We start from the raw sequence: 13,322 nt of genomic DNA, 5'->3' as shown, positions 1-13,322 counted from the left end.
GCACTGCAAAACTTGTGAAAGAAATCATTCACAAAGCAGAACTATCCGAAGGTATAACAGCCTATAGTACACCTATAAAATTCATAGGTCAAATTTCACTCACTTTAGTCATAGATGAGAAATCTATGAAAGTAAACAGCTTTGTGGTATCGGAGTACAACTGTACAACAGATTTTCTCTTAGGTAATGAAACCATTGCGAAATTTGCTCCTAATGTTTCTATTGATTACAAGAACAAACTCATTTCTTTTGACAATACTTCAATTGAAATCATATTTCCAAATCACCCGCAACTTACCGAACTCGATATCCCAGTTTATCTAACGAAGGAAACTTTTTTAAAGCCCCATTCAGATAACCTTGTTATCGGCACACTAACTGTATATTTTCCACATGACTGGGAAAACTAACTTTACCCCACGGAATAGCTGTAGGAAAAACGCTATCCCGTACTACAAATAGTAATACCGTTGTCCTTCGAATTTCAAATACAACTCATGCCCCTATTTCTCTACAAAAGAACAGGTTAATCGCAACAGCTAATTATGTAGGAAAAGAATCAACATGGCCAACAATTTTCTCAGTCCATCAAGCAGAAACTCTTTTACAACAAGAGACACCACTCCAACAATCTGAGAAATATATCCCACCAAAAGCGGACATTAGTGAAAATATGCCACTATTCCCTTCTAACAACACATTTCCCCTTGAGAAACTCGTTTATATTAACAAATCCTCCCTAACGGAACACGAAATCACTCAATTTTTCTCACTCTTACGAAACTACCAACACTGTTTCGTGGGACCCGATGGAAATTTAGGACACTGTAATGGTCCTATAACACACAAAATTAACTTCACCCCTCACGCAAAACTCCCCAAGCAACGCCCATATCGCGTCCCTTTAGAAAAAAAGACAAGAAATTGAACGACAAATAGACGGTTGAACGACAATGTTACGTACTCATATTATCGAACAAAACACAAGTAAATTTGCATCTCCTATTGTTTTTGTTAAAAAGACTCCAATAAAGATCAATGGGGATTCACAGTAGATTATCGTCAAATTAACGCCATAACTGAAAACGAAACCTATTGTATCCCACATATTCAGGATATAATTGATCTAGTCAGTGGAAAACAAATTTACAGCGTTCTAGATTTCAAGAGTGGATTCTCTCAAATTCCTCTTGAACGCAAACATAAGGAACGCACCGCTTTCTCATTATTTTTAGGCCTTTTTTAGTTTACAGTAATGGCTCAAGGTTTAAAAGGTGCCCCATGTACATTCCAAAGGGTTGCAAACAACCTCATCCGCGAATTACGTGCGTGTTGTTTCGCATACATTGATGACATATTGCTAGTCACTCAATACGTCAACATTTTTTTGATTCAGAAGAACTTTTTCAACTCATTGCTAGTTTCGGAATGAAACTAACACCGGAAAATGTTCCTTTTTCCAATCAGAAGTAAAATACCTTGGCGTACTAATTAGCAAAAACGGCACTCGACCTAACCCAGACAAAGTTGCAAGCATCGCAAATATCCCGCGTCCAACAGACAATAAATCTGTCAAATCATTTTTAGGCGCTGCATCCTATTTCCGCCTCTTTATTCCAAGATTTTCCATTATCGCCACTCCACTCAACGACCTCTTAATCAAAAATGCTTCTTTCTCATGGACAGATGAGCAGGAACAAGCGTTTTTGACCCTAAAAAATGCTTTAGTTGAAGCACCAGTTCTAGTACCACCTAAACTAGGAAACCCACATCTCATTCATACCGACGCATCCACTATCGGTATAGGTGCGTGTCTTTTGCACGTTGATCGCGACACTTGCAAAGAACACCCAATTGCATATTGCAGCCGCCCACTCATAAAATATGAGAAAAACTATGCAGTGATTGAACTTGAAGCACTAGCTATAGTATTTGCTCTCAAGCACTTTTATCCATACATAGCTGACGCAACAACCACTCTGGTTACCGATCATGCTCCATTAAAATCCTTAATGCATCGATCAGACCTTGTAGGACGCCTTGCTAAATACCAAATAACAATGCAGGCGTACGATATTAAAATTGAATATCGTGCAGGAAAACACAACACTCTATGTGATTTTCTTAGCCGATATCCAGTAACACAAACGAATTCCGTACAGCTAAATTCGTTCCCTTCCTTTGAAGAAATACAACAATCCCAAGTCCTTACAAAGTATAATGACTTAATTCAATTTCCCAAAGGAAATTTAGAGGAACCCCCCAACGAATTTCAGGACAAATTGGATAAATACTCTCTTTTCAATGATTGTTTATATTACACATCCAATAGAACACCTCAACTAATCATTCCTGACCTAAATTTACAAACTGAAATCATTCATACTTTTCACGAAAATCAATTTATTGGATCCCATTTTGGAATTAGAAAAACATATAAATCAATCTCAGCAAAATATTTTTGGCCACAAATGTGGCATTCAATCACCAAATTTGTACGTAGTTGTCCAATCTACCAGAAAATCGAAACTCCTTCAGGCCACATTATACGTGAAGAATTGGGAACCTTCCCAATTCCTTTACGACCTTTCGAACGTATCCACACGGATATCATTGGATCTCTTCCTCAACGTATTCATGGAAACAAATTTATTTCCATAACTATCTGTGCATTTAGCAAACTAGCAATCTGCACTCCAATTCCTAACCAAACTACAGATATTGTAGTGAAAGCACTAATCAACGAAGTCATAGCCAAGCACGGCATTCTTAACGAAATTGTATCTGACCGTGGTTCTAATTATACAAGTGAGGTATTCTCACAGATTAACAAGATCTTAGGAATATCTAACAAATTAACAACAAGTTACAACCACAAAGCAATTGTGCAAGTCGAAAGAATGGTAAAAGTAATCGCAGATTCTCTCACCGCATATTGTTCAGATGCTAAAGATCTGTGGTCAGACTTTCTCCAACCTATCTTGCCTATAACACAAACATAAACGACACTACAGGATACAGCTCATTTTTCGTTGCATATAGAAGACATCCAATCACGTGGAGTGATATCGTCCACCAACTGCCAACCACCATGTCTTACACCACCGATAGCTTTGCAGACCAATTCAGCGCTGTCCTGCAAACAACAATAATCGAAGTCGGACACCAAATTGCCAAACAAACAGCAAAATACAAATCAGGTTACGACTTTCACAACAAAGGTTTTTTAAGTACGTTTCCATTGGAGATCTTGTTCTATAACGTGACGATACCATTCGTCCCAAATTCATTCACTAACCTGAAAAGGAAAGGCCCTTTCATAGTCGAACAAATTTCTCGTCACCATCATCAATCTGATCGGTCGACAGGAACGACAACTTATTCATATTAATAGATTGAAAATCTATTTTCCTCGTTCTTCGTCCGCTAATGTTTCCACCTCTAAACAAATACTACATTCACCAACAAATATCCAAAAGGAAACATCAGATGATTCAGAACATAACTTACGACGATCGCACCGTCTCTACTTAAAACGTAAATCTTTCAGCACTCACCCTCTCCAGCAAAAGAATTTAAAAAAAAAGAAACAGCTACCATTAAAAGTAGTTGCAAATTCCCTACCGTAAGTTTCAATTTTCTTCTATTTACCGCCGCTCCTATGCGTCACACCTACTACATGATTTCTTTGAATAGGCGTTTCAAAGAAACAAAAAAAAACCTTCTTAAAAAACAAAGCACTCACACCTCCCAAATTACGCCCTTATGTTGAACGCAACCCTGTGTGCTCTGCAATAGTTCAACATATGACTTACTCGCTTGTATTTTATAAACATCACATAAAATTTTGTTACACACGGATTTTTTTTCGCCTACTTCACTGTCAAAATGTTAGCATATTAAATTTTATCACATATTATTGCAGCAATTCCGAAAATTAGAATTGTACCTTCCAGAAATCACTTTATTAGGAAGATATAATCACACGTCTTATCGCTGTACTTTTTTGTTGAACCCACCTATGTAATAACGATCAACAGATGTCTACGCTAGCATCTTTTGTTCTCTCTGACAACCTATACGAACGTACCGGAATACGTCCACCAGCCTCATCCCGCATTTGAGAGTCGTCACAAAGCTATTTCTCACATACACACATCTCCTACTCTAATTTCGTATTTGCTACAGCTCGAGGACGAGCTGTCTCATTACTCTGGGGCAGGTGACAGTCGAAACTAACCCAAGTTCACTGGATCCTCTCCCTGGAGCATATCAGCTCATTTACTCATTTAAAGATCATGTTCACCGATGTCTACTACGTCAAATACGACTACTTACGAAATGCCGTCGTACAACTCGTCGAAACAACTACTTCTCTACATCGTGTCTTATACAGCTCGAGGACGAGCTTACTGAAGGAATGGAGATGTCGGGATGCAGCCGCTGACTACTGACATGCATCAGGTGTTGTCAGAGGCAGTCTGCCAACGATACAGCAGTCTCGTCTCCTCGGCCATGCCACCCGGCTGGTGCGAGCCCCTCCTTCCCCCTCCCCACTTTTGATGTCTCAAACATGTAACAATAAATAATTATAATATATGTTTGAACTCCCCGAACACATCAAGAATAGGAAGAGCTCCCTATTATCTTGACATACCTGCACAAGTGCAAAACAGTTTAATTAGAACGCTTATTAAGGAAAAATATCAATAGCATAACGATGGTGGGACCCAGTACATATGTGATCCCATTTGTTATTTCCAAGGTACTTAGCGTTCCAATGGCAATTTCCAGTATTCTTTAAGAACTTTTAGGAGTGGTTGAAGATAGGTAGATCAAGTCTTCCAAAGTATACTTAGTTTTGTTCGATGGCCCACATTTGATGGAAAACACTTGAGATTCGCAATGGAGGGTTGTCCTAGCATTAATGCCTGTTATGAACGAGACTTTTACTTGAACTCTCTCAAGGCAGTTATAGTAGCCTTTTATTTCTACAATTGTGACGTCACAAAATTGTTCTATGATGTAATGTGCACTGTTGGACATAAGGCTTGACTCAAGACCAGTAGTGGTTTCATTTTGGTGAGCATAGGCGTTCACGTTTCCTCCTTCTTACCTTATTTCTGTGAGTGGAGTTTTAGTGGGAAGTACATTTGTGATCTCTGCAGAGGTTCCTAAGAGAACCTAGTGGGCACTTGCATGCTTTGGGAGCCTTTAGATTCTCACAGGTACAAACCAAGCGATTTTTGCACTTTGGAAACTCTTCTTTCACCTGGAGTTATGACTAGCATTCCACAGGAAGACTAAAATCACTCGGCAACATTAGTACCTCGTTTTCGGCAATAGTTTTCTGTCCATCAAAGGAAAATGTGGCTTTTTATTTGAAACTGCAATAATCGATAGCTCATCGTACTTGTGAGTGACATAAGGTCTCAGAATTATCGACTTTTCCCTGCCTCTATTACATATGGTTATTTCGATGTCAACGTGCACTATTGATGTCCATTTCATGCAGCACACAGTTTCGAACACTGATCTATTTCTTGGTACTTGTGCAAGATGCAAGAATGAGCATGCTGACATCGGCATTTCTTGACATGCAATGTATCCTGGATACTTTGAGGTCATTTCTAATTCTGGTATAGTCTTATTCAAGTATATTTTGTTACACATGTTCTTTGCGCAGGATCACGTCTGGGCGCATCTAGTGGTGCGAAAAAAAAGCTTGTGCATCGTGTTTCTTGTGAAGAAGAGTAAAAGTTTGCTGCAACTGAGTTTTATACCGTTATTTTCCACTCTTCTTATATAAGCTGTAGTATTTAAATGGTTGATTTAAATACAGATTTTTAAATCTAGTCTGTTAGAAAGTATTTAGTAAAGTAAGTAAAGTATTGTCTAAATTCGAATAAATCGCAATAGAATTCAATTTGCTTATTTGCGGCACCGAGTGTATAATCATTCAACCATGTGAGATCTCGGTTCGTGGGGTCAAAGGGTGCTACAGCTGTGGCAAAGGCGCAAGAATTGATTTCCTTTGCAAGTCATTTATAAACTCGTGGGTTACAGTACAGTGCTACAATCACGTTTTCCCCATTGAATGCGGTCCAACAAATACTTCCGTTTAAGTTATTTTAGACTTCGATTATTCTGTAGTATCAGAAATGTGACACACGTCATAGCAAGAATGTTTCCCTTTGATCTACAAGGAACGCTCTTGTACCATCCAAGGAGCAAGAGAAATTTGCTCTTGCAGGCAGAAGTGCAAGAGCTAGATGCAAAGAACAGTTAATTTACTACTTAATTAATTACTTAATTTTGATCTGCCTGATCTGGGTCCACTAATGAATACCATAAAATAGCCTGCACTGGCATATAGCCCTTACAGCTTGCGCCACATTAGCTTTAGCTACTGGTTTGACATACCCATCCGGACCCACAATGGTAATAGTGGTAGCGAAAATAACGCTGTCGCTAACAGTCAGCACAATCAAATTCACTTGGAGAATGGTGTGCTTGCTACTGAACCTATTTCGCAAGATCACTGCGTAAATAATTTGCAAATACAGGCAATAATCAAGCTCGAGTCATACATCGTAATAATCACATTTAGAATTTAAAAAATGAAAAACTCAAAAAAGAGTACTAATTCCACAGTAGGCCTACCCCGTCGAAGTCCGCCACATTTGAAAAATAAGATGTGGCAGCTCCTGAACGAGATGAGTGCTCGTAGTTGATTCCCGGACGCCGACGCTAACAAGCTGCAATGGAACGATGCCGCCACCAACAAGCTGCAATCGAAAGAGCCAGTATTGAAACCTATCATCCGGTGAACTTTGGCATAACACTGGTTTCAATGTTTTAAATTGTGTGGCCCGGAGCAAAATGTGTGGATGCGGAGGAATTATATGATTCCTTCTTTATGCACAATTAGTATAGCGATAAGGTTAGTGCCTCAGAGTAGAGGTGGTTCAGTGGAAGTAATAATTCATTAACAGACGAACGAAGACGGTCTGCCCATTAGGAACCAAAGACACTAGAATGCCCGTTGTGGGCGGTTGTTAAATAAACAAACTTCGTGGGCGGTCATTTCGATAAGATGACCGCTAAGAATACAACTCTTTACAATGCTGAATGTCTGCACAACGGATACATGATACTGTGCACAAAAGTATAGCATAACAACACAGAGTTGGGTCTTGATCCAAATGTCAGGACACATTTGCTTCTTGACGCGCACACCATTTCTGCGGTGTGTCTTGTGTAACCGCGTTGACGTCCATTGTGACACTTTTGACTGCTAAAGCGTGACAAAGTGACCTATATAAAAGTGTTCGCCATTAGAGGAAGTGGTTTAAACGTATTATGTTCCCAAACAACTTGTACATTAGTTCTTTTGCCCCTTTGCTTTCGGTTTTTGGATATGGACCACACCACACCAATCACTGTTACAAGAATAGAGTACGGGGCAATAGATACAGTGTGAACTGCGCCAAACGGGCTACAATGTGGATTTTCTAAGAGTGCTCTATTTGAAGATCAAGATTGTTGAAGACGCTGCGCAGAATTTTGGACACTCACATTTTTCGACTATCGTTATCGCTTCGTTTCTCGAGTAGAGACGTAACTTCACGGTTACAGGCTGGTGCAATGATAAAACTGGAAGAGTATACTTATTTGTTCCGTAACATTTTTGAATCACCTGCATTCCTGATCAAACACAATTCAGCAAAACTTGTATTTGTCTCCGCACCACCAGGGTTGATTAGAAACAAGGATAACATTGCTGTTATTAGGCAGGATACTGTTGATCGAGCAGACGTAGGGTTCGTTTATTGCAGTTCTCTGCGCACCACATATAAAAAATATTAGTAATAAACTCGCCCATAATGGGCAGCTTTGTTATTCCACATGCTTGCTTCGGCAGTCATGAGCACTGCTGATCTTTCATGGTGTTGTCGTTAGAATTGACTTTCACGCAGACTTGCTTTGAGTTGGATCTTTAGTATGTATATTCAAATTTCGACCTCGTTGACGAACGTCATTAGAGGTGCGAGTGCGCAATCCGGCACTACTCTCTCTTATTTCACCAGTTGGGATTCTTCTGTTGTTTGCTGCTGCATTGCTGCCGAAGCGCAATCGATTTGTTACATTTTCAGATGTGCTTGTAAAGCATAACCTTGGTGGTGCATCCTTCCACAGGGGGGACAGTTTTGTCTATTACACTGATTAATTTTATACTGGTCGTTGAAACATTTCCAGCAGCGATCGAAGCTAATCTAAACGTTCGTTTTTTTGTTGGATATCTGTTACTGTTCTGCAATTATGCGCAGAATGCTCAGAGCTGTCACTGAAAATGCACTGTCTATCATTTTTCCTTGTCTCTGACTTATGCGAAGTTTGATTCCTTTTGATTTCTGTGTTTTCGGTACTGAACGACCTTTTAATCTTGATTCAGCAGACTATCTTTAGCGTTGACCTCTCCTTCGAGTTGCTCCATAATGTTTCCTATTTTCACATAATCCAATTCTTGGATAGATATAAGGACACCAGTCTGAATGTCCGGCTAAAGCCGGATTCCAGGCTTTAATCAAAATTAATCAAAAATTAATGGTGACATCTTCTGTAGTATCAGAATTCTGCATTGTTAAGCTTCAAACACTCCTTCGATTCCAACATGATATAGACACAATTTTGAAGCATTATTGAAAGTACGGATTTTCTTCCTGTATTCACCAATAGCTATCAAAGAATGATGTTTAACATAAAATGACGTGAATGGCACCAGCGTACTGATAAAGATAACGTTCCTTGTCAGATCATGTAAACTGTTGTCTACTATTCAAGCAGCCGGTTTCATTCGTGTTTCCACTTTCCGAGGAAAGTATAAAACCAATCTGAGACAAACGTGGAAGGAAAAAGACACACCGAGGTGTCGTAGAGGTGAAAAGAAACGTGCACAGGGACCGGTCCGACGCCGGCGGACGTGTGTCTCCTCCTTTAACCGCACTACCACGCCGGCGCACCAATTCGACTCGTCGTACTCCCTTTTTTCGCAATCTGGCGGCGGCGCACCAAATCAACATCGTGGGACCCATGTCTCCTGCCGCTCTACCCCCTTTTCGAATTTTGCGACTCACACGCACACATTTCGTGACTCACACACACAAACACACACATGTGATAGAGTAAGCCTGTTATTATATATCATGATTTTTCACAATATTGTGCGAGAACTTCTCCAGGATTCTTTCTGTTCACATAGAATCTTGTACTCGGTATATCCTGGCCCGCCGATACCATTTGGTTAACCAACATTCTTATTTGGTCCAAAATATAGGTGCAGTTCTCGGCATTATTCTATGCACATGGAAGATCGTTTAATTTCTGCACAATCATAGCTCTATTTACATGTTTGTTACCGTATTTTTTCTTTGTGGTGTCAACCATTCACTTGTAGGAATTAGTTGTATCCTTTCAATAGACATCTCTGCTCTTTCTCGTAGACTATCTTTGAGAAGAAGCATTTTCTCAACTGTACTGAGTACTTTATTCTAATGCACCAATGTTTTATAGACTGTCCAGAACTCTGGAAATTCTTCTTCATCTCCCCAAAACCTAGGAAGTTTCATTTGACTTGGTTTGAGAATTCTACATATGAACTCTTCTTCGATCGCATCTCTGCTAGTATCAGAATGATCCTCTGTATTACGTCATCTGGGCTGAAGGTTTCGTCATTATTTTGATCTGTTCCCGTTCTGGCACTTCCCGTTTGTGGCGATCCATTGTTTGCATCTTCAAGATGCGTTACTGTTGGTTGTTTTCTAGAATTTTATTCCCAACTTCCTTGCAAATTTGTGAGCATGATTTGCTACTTCTGTAGCTCTTGCTTGTAGCAAAAATATCATTTCATTTGCTATCGTCATGATATCAGTGAATTTCGTTTCACTTTCGATCTCCTCGACTTCTTTTTTCAGATTATTTTTGTGCTTTTGTTTTGGAATCATTGCGTTCTATCTGCAGTTTGTCTATCAGTAACTACAAAGAGTTTCTCCCCTGCTCGATAGTTTTTATACTACCTTTTATGAGGTTGATAGAGGAAACTAAAGGCATCTTTTATGATGTCACACAGTCAGGGGTTTGAGCCAAACAAATTGCGTTCTTATTTTAAGGAAAAGTGATCAGTTTTTCGAATTCCGCCCTAGGAACAACTATTCTTTCACATCTAATTGTTCTCAGTTCAAAAAAGCGATCGAAAAATTAAGCTTTAGACAGTCTTTGATGGTTAGCGTGAAGTGTCCAAAGAGTTGAGTGTTTTTCAATGTTCATGCATGGTATTGTAGATTTGGGCCTTATCATCCTGAAATGATATTCTAGAAGATTATCGCTGAATGGTTCGATCTCTGAACGAACAACCGAACTGCACACACCATTTTCCCTAATACAGACGTAAAATGTAAGGGAATGCAATACCTACAATGCATGAGGAAGCTTCACGAATCACAAAAAAGGTCACATACAGCGTTGCATACAACATACAGTGTTGTTGATTTCTGATGAGCTGTACACAAGGGTTATAACTGACTTTCTTGACTGATGACTTGGAAAATTGCCTACTTAAGAGCCTAAAATAAGCTATTCAATCAACATTTTCATCGATCAGATCTCTCCAGAGTAAGAAAGACAGAACTCCAAACCCAAGCCTAGACCACTGACCTAGCGGCTACACCAAATTCTCACCTAATGCTTGGATTGGTGTAGCTTAAAGGTATCACTCCACGAATCTGGGGTGGTGCAGGTTTCAGGAAGGTTATGCCTATACGGGGTCGTAAATTATGGGGAGGAAGGTGATTCCATTCATCTCTTCTCATCTCAAAAAACGGCCCGAAAGATGTGGCTTCGAGCGCTCCGGGGCGCTATTTTCCACGAAATGTTCGATTGGAGCGCGCCAGCCTTGTGCACGTGCCGCATCTACCGGGCCATTTTTTACGGCAGTCAGGAAGAAATCGATGGGACCATCCTCCTCCCCATAATCTACGACCCCGTATAGGCACAAAAGCACCTAAAACCCGCACCACCCCAGATTCGTGGGGTGATGCCTTTAACAGTGGTCGCTGATTGATGGATCACGTGAATGACTTCTAATTCAGATCAGGAAGGTTCCTCAAGAAATGGCTCAAGTCATCCTTGGACTTTTGGGGTGGATCAAAAGTATCCCCAGCGGTTTTCAAGCCAACCACTCAGATTCGTGCGTCTCAATTTTAGCGATTTCAAAATCGGGTCGGTCAGCCAAGTTATACTAAATCCCATCCAACTTTCTGGTCTGATTGTGGGGCAAATAATATACTTTAGTGTTGTACATGTGTGTCGTGCAAACAATTTCGAACTAGTTGAACTTTAAAATTGTTCGGTGGCAATTCTACAACTGAAACACTATCTTTATATTAACTCTATGTTTCCATGCTAAACCTCGTTTCGTTCATTTTTATTCTTGCTTCCTATGTAATGATTGTGAAAGTCTGTTGTTAATAATTCATAGCAAGTGTCTGGCAGTCACTGATCTTTGTTCATCAAACGACTTATTTTTATAGGAACAAATGTGCATATTCTGCACAATCTTATGTCGTCCCCACTTAGGGTTTCTCCTCCTCATAACGGCGTGAAAGTTATTGAGATTCCACTCTTGCAAAGGGAAAACAACGGAACACGTCAAGAAAAGTGAGATTACGTTGTTAGCATTCTGTCTACGACATGTCCCAGCAACAGAGTTTCTGCTGTTCTTTATTCTTTCTTTTTTTCTGCTGCGAGGGTCTGATGATGAGTGCTACCGGTTACTTTAGAGAACAATGTTTACAACTTTTAGCGGACAGTAACATTGTCAAGAAGTTGTGCATCTTCCTGAACATTATGGGTTAAGGCACTGGAGTTGTATTGGAGAGAGTAATACATCGTTTCATAAGGATGTTTCTACCACTACCATACAAGAGCTTGTTGCTAGGTAGTAAGTGATTACAAGATAACAGACTCATTGTTAACTTGACCAAAAGAACGCTTCAGTCATCGACGTTGATATAAATCTGCTACTTTTTCCTGAGATTTCCTGACTAAAAAAATCTCGAATATGACTATATGCCCTAGGTGTAGTCAGGTGGTCATGCAACAAACGTAGAGAGGCGCACTCTTTATGAGCATGATCAAAACATGCTTCAACAGTAATGGAGCGTTTCTTTGATTTTTTTTAAATTAAAGACCATGACATGACCATTTGAAAAGGAACAGAGCCTCCAGTTGTTCCTTTTTCCTCCAATGAGGAAACACCGTTAGTGAATTTTTGACCCGACTTACAAAGTGCAACAGATAAATTGGTTTACCTTGATCAATCTTTTAGGGTTTTGAAACGCGTTGGCCTCCAATTCAGAATTGTTTGGATTTTACGGACGCATTCGTGGCGTATAAGGACTTGCGGAGGTCAGTTTAGGTTCCGGATCAGAGTTTTTATCTTTTCAGAGAAAATTAGTGTCTGTTTCTTGACCTCGGAAAGATGAAAAGTTCGTTTTAGAATAAGCATCTACCATCAATGAAACTCCTTACCACTGCACTACACCCGCCAAAGCTTAGCATGCAGTGTAAGAGAGCGCAGAAACAAACACTTACTCTTAATTCCTAACATAACGTTTTCATTAATCTAGTGTCGTAACAACCGCTGCAAAGTACTAGGTACTACAGGTACAGGTAAGGTATGTGTATGTGTATGTGTATGTGTATGTGTATGTGCATGTGTATGTGTATGTGCGTGTATGTGTATGTGTATGCGAATGTGTATGTGTATGTATATGCGTATGTGTATGTGTATGTGCGTGTATGTGTATGTGTATGTGTATGCGAATGTGTGTGTATGTATATGCGTATGTGTATGTGTATGTGTATGTGTATGTGTATGTGTATGTGTATGTGTATGTGTATGTGTATGTGTATGTGTATGTGCATGTGTATGTGTATGTGCATGCGAATGTGTATGTGTATGTATATGCGTATGTGTATGTTCGAAATTCGAAAAAGGGGGTGCGACGGGTCTACCGGCGTCAGATGCCTATAGAAGGGGGTGCGACGGGTCCACCGACGTCAGATACCTATAGAAGGGGGTGCAACGGGTCCATCGGCGTCAGATACCTATAGAAGGGGGTGCGACGGGTCCACCGGCGTCAGATTGCTGTGCCGGCGCCAGATGTCCAGAAAAAGGGGTGCGACGGGTCCACCGGCGTCAGATACCTATAGAAGGGGGTGCGACGGGTCCATCGGCGTCAGATACCTATAGAAGGGGGTGC

Source organism: Necator americanus, chromosome X (genome assembly GCF_031761385.1).
Source record: "Necator americanus strain Aroian chromosome X, whole genome shotgun sequence".
Lineage (NCBI taxonomy): Eukaryota > Metazoa > Nematoda > Chromadorea > Rhabditida > Ancylostomatidae > Necator > Necator americanus.
The sequence above is the reverse complement of the archived record's forward strand: the minus strand, read 5'-3'. Positions refer to the sequence as shown.